This window comes from Manis javanica, chromosome 13 (genome assembly GCF_040802235.1).
Source record: "Manis javanica isolate MJ-LG chromosome 13, MJ_LKY, whole genome shotgun sequence".
Lineage (NCBI taxonomy): Eukaryota > Metazoa > Chordata > Mammalia > Pholidota > Manidae > Manis > Manis javanica.
Genome location: NC_133168.1, coordinates 83,921,489 through 83,934,289, shown reverse-complemented (window position 1 = coordinate 83,934,289; position 12,801 = coordinate 83,921,489). Strand labels below are relative to the sequence as shown.

General features: G+C 38.7%; 1 pseudogene; it reads right to left on the bottom strand.

The window, feature by feature from the left end:
• Nucleotides 1-12,104: 12,104 nt before the first annotated feature.
• Nucleotides 12,105-12,205, bottom strand: LOC140845893 (small nucleolar RNA U13; annotated as a pseudogene).
• Nucleotides 12,206-12,801: the final 596 nt, after the last annotated feature.

Sequence of the window (12,801 nt, the reverse complement as noted above, 5' to 3'; positions counted from 1 at the left end):
GAACCAGCTCTTGGTTTCGTTGATTTTTGCTATTGTTTTATTCTTCTCAATTTTGTTTATTTCTTCTCTGATCTTTATTATGTCCCTCCTTCTGCTGACTTTAGGCCTCATTTGTTCTTCTTTTTCCAGTTTTAATAATTGTGATGTTAGACTATTCATTTGGGATTGTTCTTCCTTCTTCAAGTGTGCCTGGATTGCTATATACTTTCCTCTTAAGACTGCTTTCGCTGCATCCCACAGAAGTTGGGGCTTAGTGTTGTTGTTGTCATTTGTTTCTATATATTCCTTGATCTCTATTTTGATTTGTTCATTGATCCATTGATTATTTAGTAGCATGTTGTTAAGCCTCCATGTGTTTGTGAGCCTTTTTGTTTTCTTTGTAGAATTTATTTCTACTTTCATACCTTTGTGGTCTGAAAAATTGGTTGGTAGAATTTCAATATTTTGGAATTTACTGAGGCTCTTTTTGTGAGCTAGTATGTGGTCTATTCTGGAGAATGTTCCATGTGCACTTGAGAAGAATGTATATCCTGTTGCTTTTGGATGTAGAGTTCTATAGATGTCTATTAGGTCCATCTGTTCTAGTGTGTTGTTCAGTGCCTGTGTGTCTTTACTTATTTTCTGCCTGGTGGATCTATCCTTTGGGGTGAGTGGTGTGTTGAAGTCTCCTACAATGAATGCATTGCAGTCTATTTCCCTCTTTAGTTCTGTTAGTATTTGCTTCACATATGCTGGTGCTCCTGTATTGGGTGCATATATATGTAGAATGGTTATATCCTCTTGTTGGACTGAGCCCTTTATCATTATGTAGTGGCCTTCTTTATCTCTTGTTACTTTCCTTGTTTTGAAGTCTATTTTGTCTGATATTAGTACTGCAACCCCTGCTTTCTTCTCTCTGTTGTTTGCCTGAAATATGTTTTTCCATCCCTTGACTTTTAGTCTATGCTTATCTTTGGGTTTAAGGTGAGTTTCTTGTAAGCAGCATATAGATGGGTCTTGCTTTTTTATCCATTCTATTACTCTATGTCTTTTGATTGGTGCATTAAGTCCATTTACATTTAGGGTGACTATTGAGAGATATGTACTTATTTCCATTTCAGGCTTTAGATTCGTGGTTACCAAAGGTTCAAGGTTAGCTTCTTTAGTATCTTACTGCCTAACTTAGCTCGCTTGTTGAGCTGTTATATACACTGTCTGGAGATTCTTTTCTTCTCTCCCTTTTTATTCCTCCTCCTCCATTCTTCATATGTTGTGTGTTTTGTTCTGTGCTCTTTTTAGGGGTGCTCCCATCTAGAGCAGTCCCTGTAGGATGCCCTGTAGAGGTGGTTTGTGGGAAGCAAATTCCCTCAGCTTTTGCTTGTCTGGGAATTGTTTGATCCCACCATCATATTTAAATGATAGTCGTGCTGGATACAGTATCCTTGGTTCAAGGCCCTTCTGTTTCATTGCATTAAGTATATCATGCCATTCTCTTCTGGCCTGTAGGGTTTCTGTTGAGAAGTCTGATGTTAGTCTGATTGGTTTTCCTTTTTAGGTGACCTTTTTCTCTCTAGCTGCCTTTAAAACTCTTTCCTTGTCCTTGATCCTTGCCATTTTAATTATTATGTGTCTTGGTGTTGTCCTCCTTGGATCCTTTCTGTTGGGGGTTCTGTGTAATTCCATGGTCTGTTCGATTATTTCCTCCCCCAGTTTGGGGAAGTTTTCAGCAATTATTTCTTCAAAGACACTTTCTATCCCTTTTCCTCTTTCTTCCTCTTCTGGTATCCCTATAATACGAATGTTTTTCCTTTTGTATTGGTCACATATTTCTCTTAGTGTTGTTTCATTCCTGGAGATCCTTTTATCTCTCTCTATGTCAGCTTCTATATGTTCCTGTTCTCTGGCTTCTATTCCTTCAATGGCCTCTTGCATCTTATCCATTCTGCTTATAAATCCTTCCAGGGATTGTTTCACTTCTGTGATCTCCTTCCGGACTTCATCCCACTGCTCTTGCATTTTTCTCTGCATTTCATCCCACTGCTCTTGCATTTTTCTCTGCATCTCATCCCATTGCTCTTGTATTTTTCTCTGCATCTCTGTCAGCATGTTCATGATTTTTATTTTGAATTCTTTTTCAGGAGGACTAGTTAGGTCTGTCTCCTTCTCAGGTGTTGTCTCTGTGATCTTTGTCTGCCTGTAGTTTTGCCTTTTCATGGTGATAGAGATAGTTTGCAGAGCTGGTACAAGTGACCGCTGGAAGAGCTTCCCTTCTTGTTGGTTTGTAGCCTTTTCCTGGGAGAATAGCGACCTCTAGTTGCTTGTGCTGGGCAGCTGTGCGCAGACAGGGCTTCTGCTTCCCGCCCAGTTGCTTTGGGGTTTATCTCCGCTGTTGCTGTGGGCTTGGCCTGGCTGGGGCTGTTCCTCCAAAATGGTGGAGCCCCGTTGGATGGGGAGCAGCCAGGAGGCTATTTATCTCCGTAAGGGGCCTCTGTGCTCCCTGCTGCCCAGGGGGTTAGAGTGCCCAGAGATCCCCAGATTCCCTGCCTCTGGTCTAAGTGACCTGTCCTGCCCCTTTAAGACTTCCAAAAAGCACTCCCCTTCGCAAGGCGCTGGTTCCTTGCAGGTGTGGATGTGGTCTGGATGTTGTCCTGTGTCCTGTGGTCTCTATTTTAGGAAGATTTTTCTTTGTTATATTTTCATAGCTCTATGTGTTTTTGGGAGGAGATTTCCACTGCTCTACTCACGCCGCCATCCTCCAATTGTTTATTTTTGCTTTTGCTGTCTGTGCTTTTAGTTTCTCAAGGAACTGTGAAAAGAATAGACAAAACCCCCAGTTTGCAGAATGAAGGAAATAAATAAAAAATAACAGAAATAAATGAAATAAGAGATTATAAAGACAGTAGAAAAGACCAACAAAACTAAGAGTTGGTTTTTGAAAAGATAAGCAAAACAGACCTTTAGCTAGACTAAGAAGAGAGAAGGCTAGATAGAATAAAATCAGAAATGAAAGACAAGACATTAAAATGATGTGATACCATAGAAACATAAAGGATCAAAGGGACTACTATGAATAATTAATTATATACCAACAAATTGGATGACTTAGAAGAAATGGATAAATTCCTAAAAACATACAATCTACAAAGACTAAATCATGAAGAAATGGAAAATCTGAGTAAATCAATAAAAGGTAAAGAGATTGTATCAGTAATTAGAACTTTCACAATGAAGAAAAGCCTAGGATCTGATGGCTTCACTGACAAATGCTACCAACCATTTAACTTTAAAGAAGAATTAATATCAACTTAAACTCTCATAAAATTAAAGAGGAGAGGACACTTCTCATTTTACAAGGTCAACATTACCTTGATACCACAGTCAGAAAAGGACACTGCAAAAAAAGAAAATTATAGGCCAATATCCCTGCTGAACATAGATGCAAAAATCCTTGATAAAATAACTAGCAACCAAATTAAACAGCACATTAAAGGGATCATACACCATGATCAAATAGAATTTATTCCAGGGATAGAAGGATGGCTCAACATATGCCAATCAATAAAAATGATATACCACATTAACGAAATGAAGGATAAATCATATATATGATCAACTCAATTGATGCAGAAAAAGTATTTAATGGAATTCACCATCCTTTCATGACAATTTTCAACAAATCAGGTATGAAAGAAATGTACCTCAACATAATAAAGGCCAATATGACAAGCCCACAGCTAACATTATATTCAAGGGTGATGAGATGAAAGATTTTCTTTAAAGATCGGTAGCAAGACAAATGTGCCCACTCTCACCACGTTTATTCAACATAGTACTGGAAGTCCTAGCCAGAGCAGTTAGGCAAGAAAAAGAAATAAAGGAATCTAAATCAGAACAGTAGAAGTAATATTGTCTTTATTTGTAGGTGACAAGATCTTATATATACAAAACCCTAAAAATGTCACCAGAAAACTGTTAAACTAAATTCAGTAAAGTTGCATTATACAAAATCAATATATGAAAATCAATTGCATTTTTATGCACTAACAATGAACTATCTGAGAAAGAAATTTTAAAAACAGTCCCATTTATAATAGCATCAAAAAGGATAAACTATTTAGAAATGAATTTAACCAAGGAGGTGAGAGACCTATACACTGAAGATTAAAACACCGATGAAAGAACTTGAAGAAGACACAGTTAAATGGAAGTAAACTCATGTTTATGGGTTAGAGAATTAACACTCAAAACAATCTTACAGAGTCAGTGCAAACTCTATTCAAAATTCCAATGACATTTTTTACAGAAAAAGAAACAAACAATCCTGAAATTCATGTGGAGCCACATAAGACACCAAATACCTCAAGCAGCCTTGAGCAAGAAGAACAAACCTGGAGGCATCACACATCCTGATTTCAAGCAGTGTTATGAAGCTGTAATAATCAAAACCATAAGTTATTGGCATAAAAACACACAGAGATCAATGGAACAGAATAGAGGACTCAGAATTAAGCCCATACATATATGGTCAATTAATTTTTGACAAACGCCCTAAGAATGCACAATGTGAATAAAACAGTATTGCCAATAACTATGTTGGGAAAACTGGGATCCACATGCCAGAGAATGAAATTGGACCCTTATCTTACACCATACACAAAAATAATCTCAAAATGGATCAACTCAAAAGACTTAGATGTAAGACCTGAAATCATAAAGCTTTTAGAAGAAATTTAGGGGAAAGCTCCTTGCCATTGGTCTCTTTAGAGAGAATTAAGAGGGAAGAAGAAATGGAGAAGATTCTTCTATAATCTAGGTGTCACCAGGAGCCTCCACATTCTTGAATTCTAGCCAAGATTGCCTTTTGTTCTTTTCCTATTTCTGCAAATCTTTTCTCCTAATTACCTCTCCATTAAATAATTTAGAGTTGTTTATTTCTAATCCAACATTCATTAAAACTTGAGGCATGGCTGCTGCTTTTCTCCCAAAATTCAGTTGTAAGAGTCAACAAAACGCAACTTCAAGGGTCAAATATCTGCAACTGTGTGTGGCAGATCTTACTATTGACTGAAGTAAGTGCATGGGAGCACACACTGCAGTGCTACTTAGAAAATAATCTAAAATTGAATATTGGCTTCCTGGTGTCCAGAAATTCTCTTGTCCGTGTCTACCAAGTTGGCTCTCAGTGTTTCATCTGGTTATTCAGCTTTCTCTCCTGCTTCTCCTCTTCCCAGATGTGACAAAAATCCCTTGTATTTTATTATTATAAAGAGTATTTGCGCTCTAGCACTCATCCTTCCCCGCAGTTCAAACTTTTCATAACTCGAGATTGATTAATGTGCTTTGCTAAAAAATGGTTCATGTGTTCCAAGTGTCACCATTTCTTTTTTCCCCATCCCCAGTTAGTTTCTATAGGAGCAGGGATTGAAATGTAGTTTATTTCCCCAGAGGTAAGAATTATGACTTTACCTTAGTAGACAGGAGGGTACCATTGGTTTGGGCTTAATTAACAATTGCAACAAAACCTCTATTATGTTAGTGCCCCAGCATAAAGAGTTGGGTAATGCTTGTTTACTAGAAGGGCTACTGAAAAAGGACTCAAGAGACCAGGTTCTTATCCTGATTCTGTCACTTGCAAGTTATATGACTTGGGGGGTAAATAAGTATCTTATTGGGCCTGAATGAACGAACAGTCTCTAAATTCCCTGTCAGTCCTACAACTCAGTGATTTGTCTGAGAGTTTCTCTGGTGTGTAATTCTATAAATGCAGCTATGGCTGGGATTCCCCCCTTCACAGGTGGGTGAACATCCCACCACTCCGGACTGTATACCAACCTCTCCCTAGCCAGCTATCTGGTCAACGTCTGCTGTCAAAAAGCAGTAGAGGTTTTTTACAGGTGAAGCTTTGGAGCCAGACTCAGGCACTGATCCTGGTTCTTTCAACTCATCATGACTTCCGTTTATTTGCTTTCTGAATTGGCTTCCTTGTTTGTAACAAACTGGCATAATAGCATCTACCTTGGAAGACTCTGAGCATTTAATATAATAATGCAAGTGAAACACACTTAGTGATGTGTCTGGCACATAATAAGTGCTCAATAAATGGAATTGATGGTCATTAACACCATGTTTGTTATAAAGGGGCTGGGTAAGTGTCATGGCAAACTATTTCTGGGTCTGCTGAGACATCTTAGTGTGTGCGGTCAGAGGAACTCAGCTTACTTTATGGGTCAACTCCTAAGCTTTGGTTTTGTTGAGTGGAAAATACAGTCAGAGGGAGAGGTGACTGGCTTTAGCAGCAATATTTTTTTAAAGCTGTGTGCGGGAGAGGAAGGCAGATGGATTCCAGAGTCAGGAGGAAAGGGGATTTTGAAACAATAAACATGACCAAGGGGGTGTGATTCCGTTTCTGTACAGCAAATAGCAACATACATCGTTTTTCTGTCTCCATGAATCTTAAACTTATTTATTTATAAAACTTAATATAAATAGCACTGTGGAGCGATATCTCTCTCCGGAATTTATCAAACTGTGGAATTCTGCTCCATGGTGGGCATACGTATAAGGGCAGAGACCGTGTGAGGAAATCCTTCCACTCAGAACACATATCCTGAAGATATTAGGCAGATGATCGTTGTAGGTAGTGACTCAGCCCCTGCCTGGGGTAGGAGACTATACATCATCTGTGCTCTTGATGTTCAAACCCAGATCTGGCCCATGACCCTGTGAAAAATGGGACAGTTTTGCTGTTATCACAGACCTGCCCCCATCTGGTCGGCAGTTTGCAGGGGTACAATATATACCTGTGGTAAAGAAACAGCTTCTGAGCGGAGCCTGCGTTTACCGTGGAACAGTGCCTTCTGCTGTTTCTGAGGGAGCCATTCGGCCATAGTCAGATCAGGAGGGAAGGGTGCACTGCTGCAGAGACAAGCAAGCTGCTCCTTGTTTGCAATGGTCAAGATACTGGGAGGCCAACTCCTGGCACCTGCAGCCAGTGTCAGCTGTAAATATTCGGCAGGAGCATCAAGACAGCCCAGCCACAGCAGCTGACCTCCCCTACATCTGATCCTAGGCTCGAATCCCACACTGCATGTGAATGCTCCTTCCCTATTTTCGCTGCAAACACAGAAGAGCTTCCATTAGTTTTGTTCCTTAGCAGAAGGAATTTTTACAACTTCTCCTTCTCAGTCTTATAAAATTAAAGGAAGCACAGTCAATGGCTGCAGTGAGGTAGTCATCGTAGAACAGAACAGCAGTTCACTGTTGGAAGTTTACACTGCTAAGGGATCAGCCTCGTTTCCTTTCTTTCTTTTTTTCCTTCCTTCCTTCCTCCCTTCCCTGCTCCCCCCTCCATCATCATCTTTTTAATAAAACCATCTAAAGTTGCCAGAATCTCCGTCTACAGGAATGATGTCACATAGTGGAAACTGTTTTTTTTTTTTTTTTGCTGACTCACTTTATATTCTGGGAACAACTGTTTTTGCTGGTTCTCTCCACTCTCTGAATTCTCATTCTCAATTTTGTATTCTGGGTGTGATATAATCAACATTTACCTCTACTTTAACCAACAACAAGGGCAATTACGGACGTCAGGATGTTATTAGGGATTTGTGTCCTTCCTAACTACTTTTGAACTGTTTTCTCAGCATTATTTCACGTAGCTACAGCAGAGAAAACATAGTGATGAATAATGAAATATGCATGAAAGGAAAAGTTTAAAAAATTTTTCTTAAGTGACTCTGAAATCACAATGTGTGAAAATACTTTTTGTTTCATGATTCTAAGTCTCAAATTCATGAGTGCAGAGGAGTGGATTTCTTGCTCTACCATGTGGCAGGACAATGGTAAATGGGAGCTGGCCATACCTTATCCTCCCCTTGTGCCAAGAACGAAGTCTGGTTTAATGAAACACCTATTAAGGCTACACCTACTGGGAAGAAACTTCCAGATTCTACTGGACCCTACAATGCCACTGCCACTCAGTGTGGGAATAAGCCACGCGTGCATTGCTGCTCTTTTGAGATGGTGGAGGGTGTTCCCATTTAAGGTGCCAGGTAAAAACTCAGTGACTTGTATTGTCAGACAATGCATATTTGCACATTACTCTAGTAATTGCCAGGAGAAAAGGGTTTTGTTTTCTCTGAGGCCTTGGGTTAAGAAAGAATTTACTCATTCTGGGCAATTTACCAGATTAAGAAAGTTGCTTAATTTTTTTTTCATTTGGTTACTTGTGTTTGAAATATTTATCTGTGGTACAAGATGCCTTTAAGCCTTTCATTAAAGGATGACTTTGCTGACACATAATCAGCTGCTTACGGGACAGGGATAGGCAATTGACCTCAGCCAATACAGATTCTTTGGTCTTTCCTGCTGTAGCTATTGGGAAAGACTGATTGTGCTGAAGTTACTAATCTGGTAGCATAAGATTTAGGTTATTGGCAGATTACCACTTAAAGGAGCAATGCCCATTCAGAGAAAGGAGGGAGAGAGATGAAGCCCTGAGGACACTGGTGAAACTTCTGCATTCAGCCATGCCTGAAACCTCAGATTTTTAGTTCCATAAGGCAATATCTTTTTTTTTAAATTTTGCTGTAATTTGTAAGTTAGCTTAAGTTAAGGTCACTTGCTGCTATGGAGTTCTAATTATCAGTAGTGCGCCATCTGCAGTGCAGAGATCCAGTCTCTTACATTTTTAAGATTAACTAGAAGTATTGATGGACTCTAACTTTGCTTAGCATCTATGATATTATTCTGAAAATGGTCTACTTTGTTTACTATTTCATACTATTTAGCTTATCCTATAGCCACTGAAATCTATTGACAGAGCTGTTTACTGGGCAAGGTCAATCTTGGAAAGACAATGTGGGAGGAACGGTAATCAGTAGGCAAACCTCAAGGGAAAAACTGAAGAAAACAGCTTCCCTCTACAAGTTCCACCATCTCCTAGTGTACACAGTCAGGGACCACTTGCCTTCTTTTTACAAGGATGTCTTTTGGGGATTAGTGGGGCAACAAGTCCTCAGTCCGAACTGTGAGAGATGCAGAGAGGAAGCTCCTTAGCCTCCACAAGGTGCTCCTGTTCAGTATCTTGGGTAGTATGTCGATGAGAAGATCTGGATTTATGAAGCTTATGTGGAAAAACAAGTAGCCCAACAGTGTGATGAAAAATAGGGTGATGAAAAAGAGAAATAGAAAAATCCTGAAAAGAGAAAGCCAAGAAACTGTTAGCCAGATGTTAGAAAACCAGGAACAGAACAGTAAGTCACACCTAAATGCACACCTGGTTCCTTCTTGATATTCAGATGTCTCCCACTAAATCTTGTCTCCGATCCCAGCAACCCCTTGTAAATGTGGTCCTTCCCTTGTGCTGGCTTGCTAGTTACTGTCTTTCATCACTGTGTTTTATTTTCTTTTAGTATTTATCGTTACCTGAAATTATCTTGTGAAGTATTCACACCAATTTATACCCCACTAGCAGAGTATACATTTCTATGGATCTACACCCTCTCCAACACTTACCATCAGAGTTTTAAAGTTTCACAAATCAAATGGTAATTTCTCATTACGGTCTTGATTTGTATTTCCCTGACGAACAGTGATGCTGAATATCTGTGCATAGGTTTATTGGTCTTCTGTGTTCCTTTTGCCCATTTATCTACTAGGTTGTTTGAGCTTTTCTCACTAACTGGTAAAAGTTCTTTATATGTTCTTGATATGAATCCTTTCCCGTGTGTACTTTGAATAACTTCCCTCTACTTTCTGACTTTCACTTGCTCTAAGTGTTGAAGAGCATAAGTTAATAATTTTTAATGAAGGCTAGTTTATCAACCTTTCCTTTAATTAGAATCAGTCCTTTTTATGTCGTGTTAAAAATCCATGCCCTCTACCAAGACCTGAAAGATACTTCTATCTTCATTGAGAGTTTGTAGCATTTTAAAAATATGTTCACAAATTCTTTGATACTCCTCTCATTCTGAGATTTCCCTTCATTGGGATGTGGACTGGACTTAATGGCTCATTTCTAAAGAATACAATATTGTGGAAGTGACGTGACAGTGTATGACTTCCTAGACGAGGTACTAAAGACACTGCAGCTTCTTCCTCACTCTCAGGAGAAAACCAGCTGTCGTATTGGGAGGCTACACAACCGGCCCTGTGGAGACGTGCATGTGATGAGGAACTGAGGCCTGTTGCCAAAAATCCAGCAAAAAAGCCAGTGTGAAATAGGTCCTGTAGCCCCAGCCAAGCCTTCTAATTACTGTAACTTTGGCCAACATCTTATCTGTAGCCTCACAACAGACCTTGAGCTAGAAGTACCCAGCTAAATGACTCAAAGATTCCTGACTCACAGAAACTATGGGATGATAAATGTTTATTATTTGAAACCAGTAAGTTTTTGGGTACTTTGTTAAGTGGGAATAGATAACTCATGCTGAATTTTAAAGATTCCTTTCTTTCTTTTTGTGGACATTTATGTCTTTAACACATTGGACTTGCTTTTTATATATGCTGAATGTTAGTGATCTGATAGCATTTTTTGTCTTATTTGGATAACGTTTTTCCCTACCATATTTTTGAACAATTCTTCCTTTCCCCTATGACATATAATTATTGTTACATATCAAAGGTCTAAATGTGCACTGTTTCTAAGCTCTTTTTTTGTTCCATTTCATTGTTCCATTTCATTGTTCAGTTTTCCTAGTCTGGTCCCAATAGCACTCTATCATAATTATTGTAGCTTCAAAGTAAGTTCTGATATCTGAAATGGCACATTCCCCACCTCTTGCTTTTCTTTAAAATTTCCAGGTTATCTCTGACCCTTTACTCCTCCAAATATAGTATATTTTAGAATCATTTCATTCAATTGCATGAAACATCTTTTGGGGAGTTTGATTGGAATTGAATTGACTATTTCTCCACTGGAGACAACTGATGTATTTCTGGTGTTAAGGCTTCCTGTCTATGATCATGGTATTTCTCTTCTTTCATTCATGATACTTTTAATATTTCTAATACATTTCTCTAAATTTCCCTATAGTGGTCTTGATTTCTTCTTTAAATGATGAATTTTTTTGTCCTTGTTGTGTTACTATGATTTGCACGAGCAAACCTCCACTGTTTCCTTCCTACATTAACCTTATCCGGCTGTTCTGGGCTGCCTCCAGCCCCAGGACAAATTCATTACCAACTGCACTCACTAGTCAGAGAGAACCCTTTCCCCACCAGTTCTCTGAAGTTTTTCTCTAGAGTTGATCTTAGAGCCCGGATCCAGGATCCATTCTAGTAAAGTATCTTAGAATTAGAATCAGAAGCCCTTTACAGACCTCCTTCCTCCTTCCTAGAAATCTCCTTGAAGCTGGATACAATATTCATAAGGAGATTCTGGGTGACATTCCCAGGGAAAATCTTAGGAATAAAACCAACTTTTTAATCTCTTAACAACCAGCCTACCCGTGCCTCACAGAATGGTCAAGTAAAACAAGAGGAAAGGTGTTTGTAGTTTGGTGATCTAAACTTGTACATTGTCCTCCAGATTACCAGCTGAAGGCATACAGCCCTTGGGAGTCCACATGGGCGATTCCATGCTGGGCAATGGTGTTGAAAGTATAGGTGAAGGCAGTACTAGGATTTCTAGGAAAAATTCTACTAGTTGTTCCAGAACACTATATTTAGGGACACCAAAATATGTAGTACTTCATTTACCTTGTATGAAGGGATATCTCCCTTAAGCCAATATTCTAGACAATTGGAAATTACCTTTAAACACCAATAATTTTATGTTAATCATTTTGATGGAACTCTTTCTAAATCATATTTTATACCACTTTGAATCTATGTTTCTCTATGCCTTCTTAAACAGATATTGAACATAATTTGACCTTTTCTTGAAAATGCAAGGACTTCATGAATATAGATTTTGCTGTCACAGTGATTCCTTCAGAACTAATATGCACTCAGTTGTTTGAATCTTGAGTTCTTACTCAGGCTAACAAATATTTTTGAGCAATTATGATGTGCTGGATACTGTTAGGTGCTTTATCTCTTTTTCACAATCATTTCCTCTTTTATCTGTTATTAGGCAGCAGTATATTGCATTTAGAAGTTCTCTCCCTATGTATGTATATATTTTTCATGTTGGGGGTAAAGAGCTGACATTGTAACAAGGTTTAAGGGAGGCATGTCTCATACAATAGGGTGAAATCCCAATCACTATGCTTATGAACTCCATTTCTAATCTGCTGATTCTACTGGGGATCCAGACACATCAAATAAATTCAGATTGTTAAGGGAAGAGGGAGGAAATGTGAGATTTGCCACATCTCTTTTAGGTGATAACATTCCCATTTCTGATTACTGCTAGGCTGTTGGCTGCTAATACTGGAAACTGAAATCAGTAATTGCCTTTCGGCAAGAAGTCATAGCATTAGAACTGAGAAATGTGGTCACTGATGACACTAGTTTGTTGACTCTGTGTGTGTGTGTATGTGTGAGAATGTGTGAATGTGTATGCAAGGTTCTCCTTGTCGTCTGCAGGATGGCTAGTAGATCTCCCAGTTTTCAAGGAGTTTGCTCAAAGATATTTACTTGCCTTTTACAGAGCCATATTCCCTTCTTTTGGAGAGAATTGTCCTGGGAGAAGAAGAAAGGACATTGATAAATAAGCAGTTTCATCACTGTCATGTAATATTCAGTGAGCCATTAGTTATATGTTATGTTTAGATACCATACAAATTTTTTTCATAAGCATAAACAGATGAAATTTTCAAAGACAATGTATATACATATATATGCATATATATGTGTGTGCATTATTTATATATACAT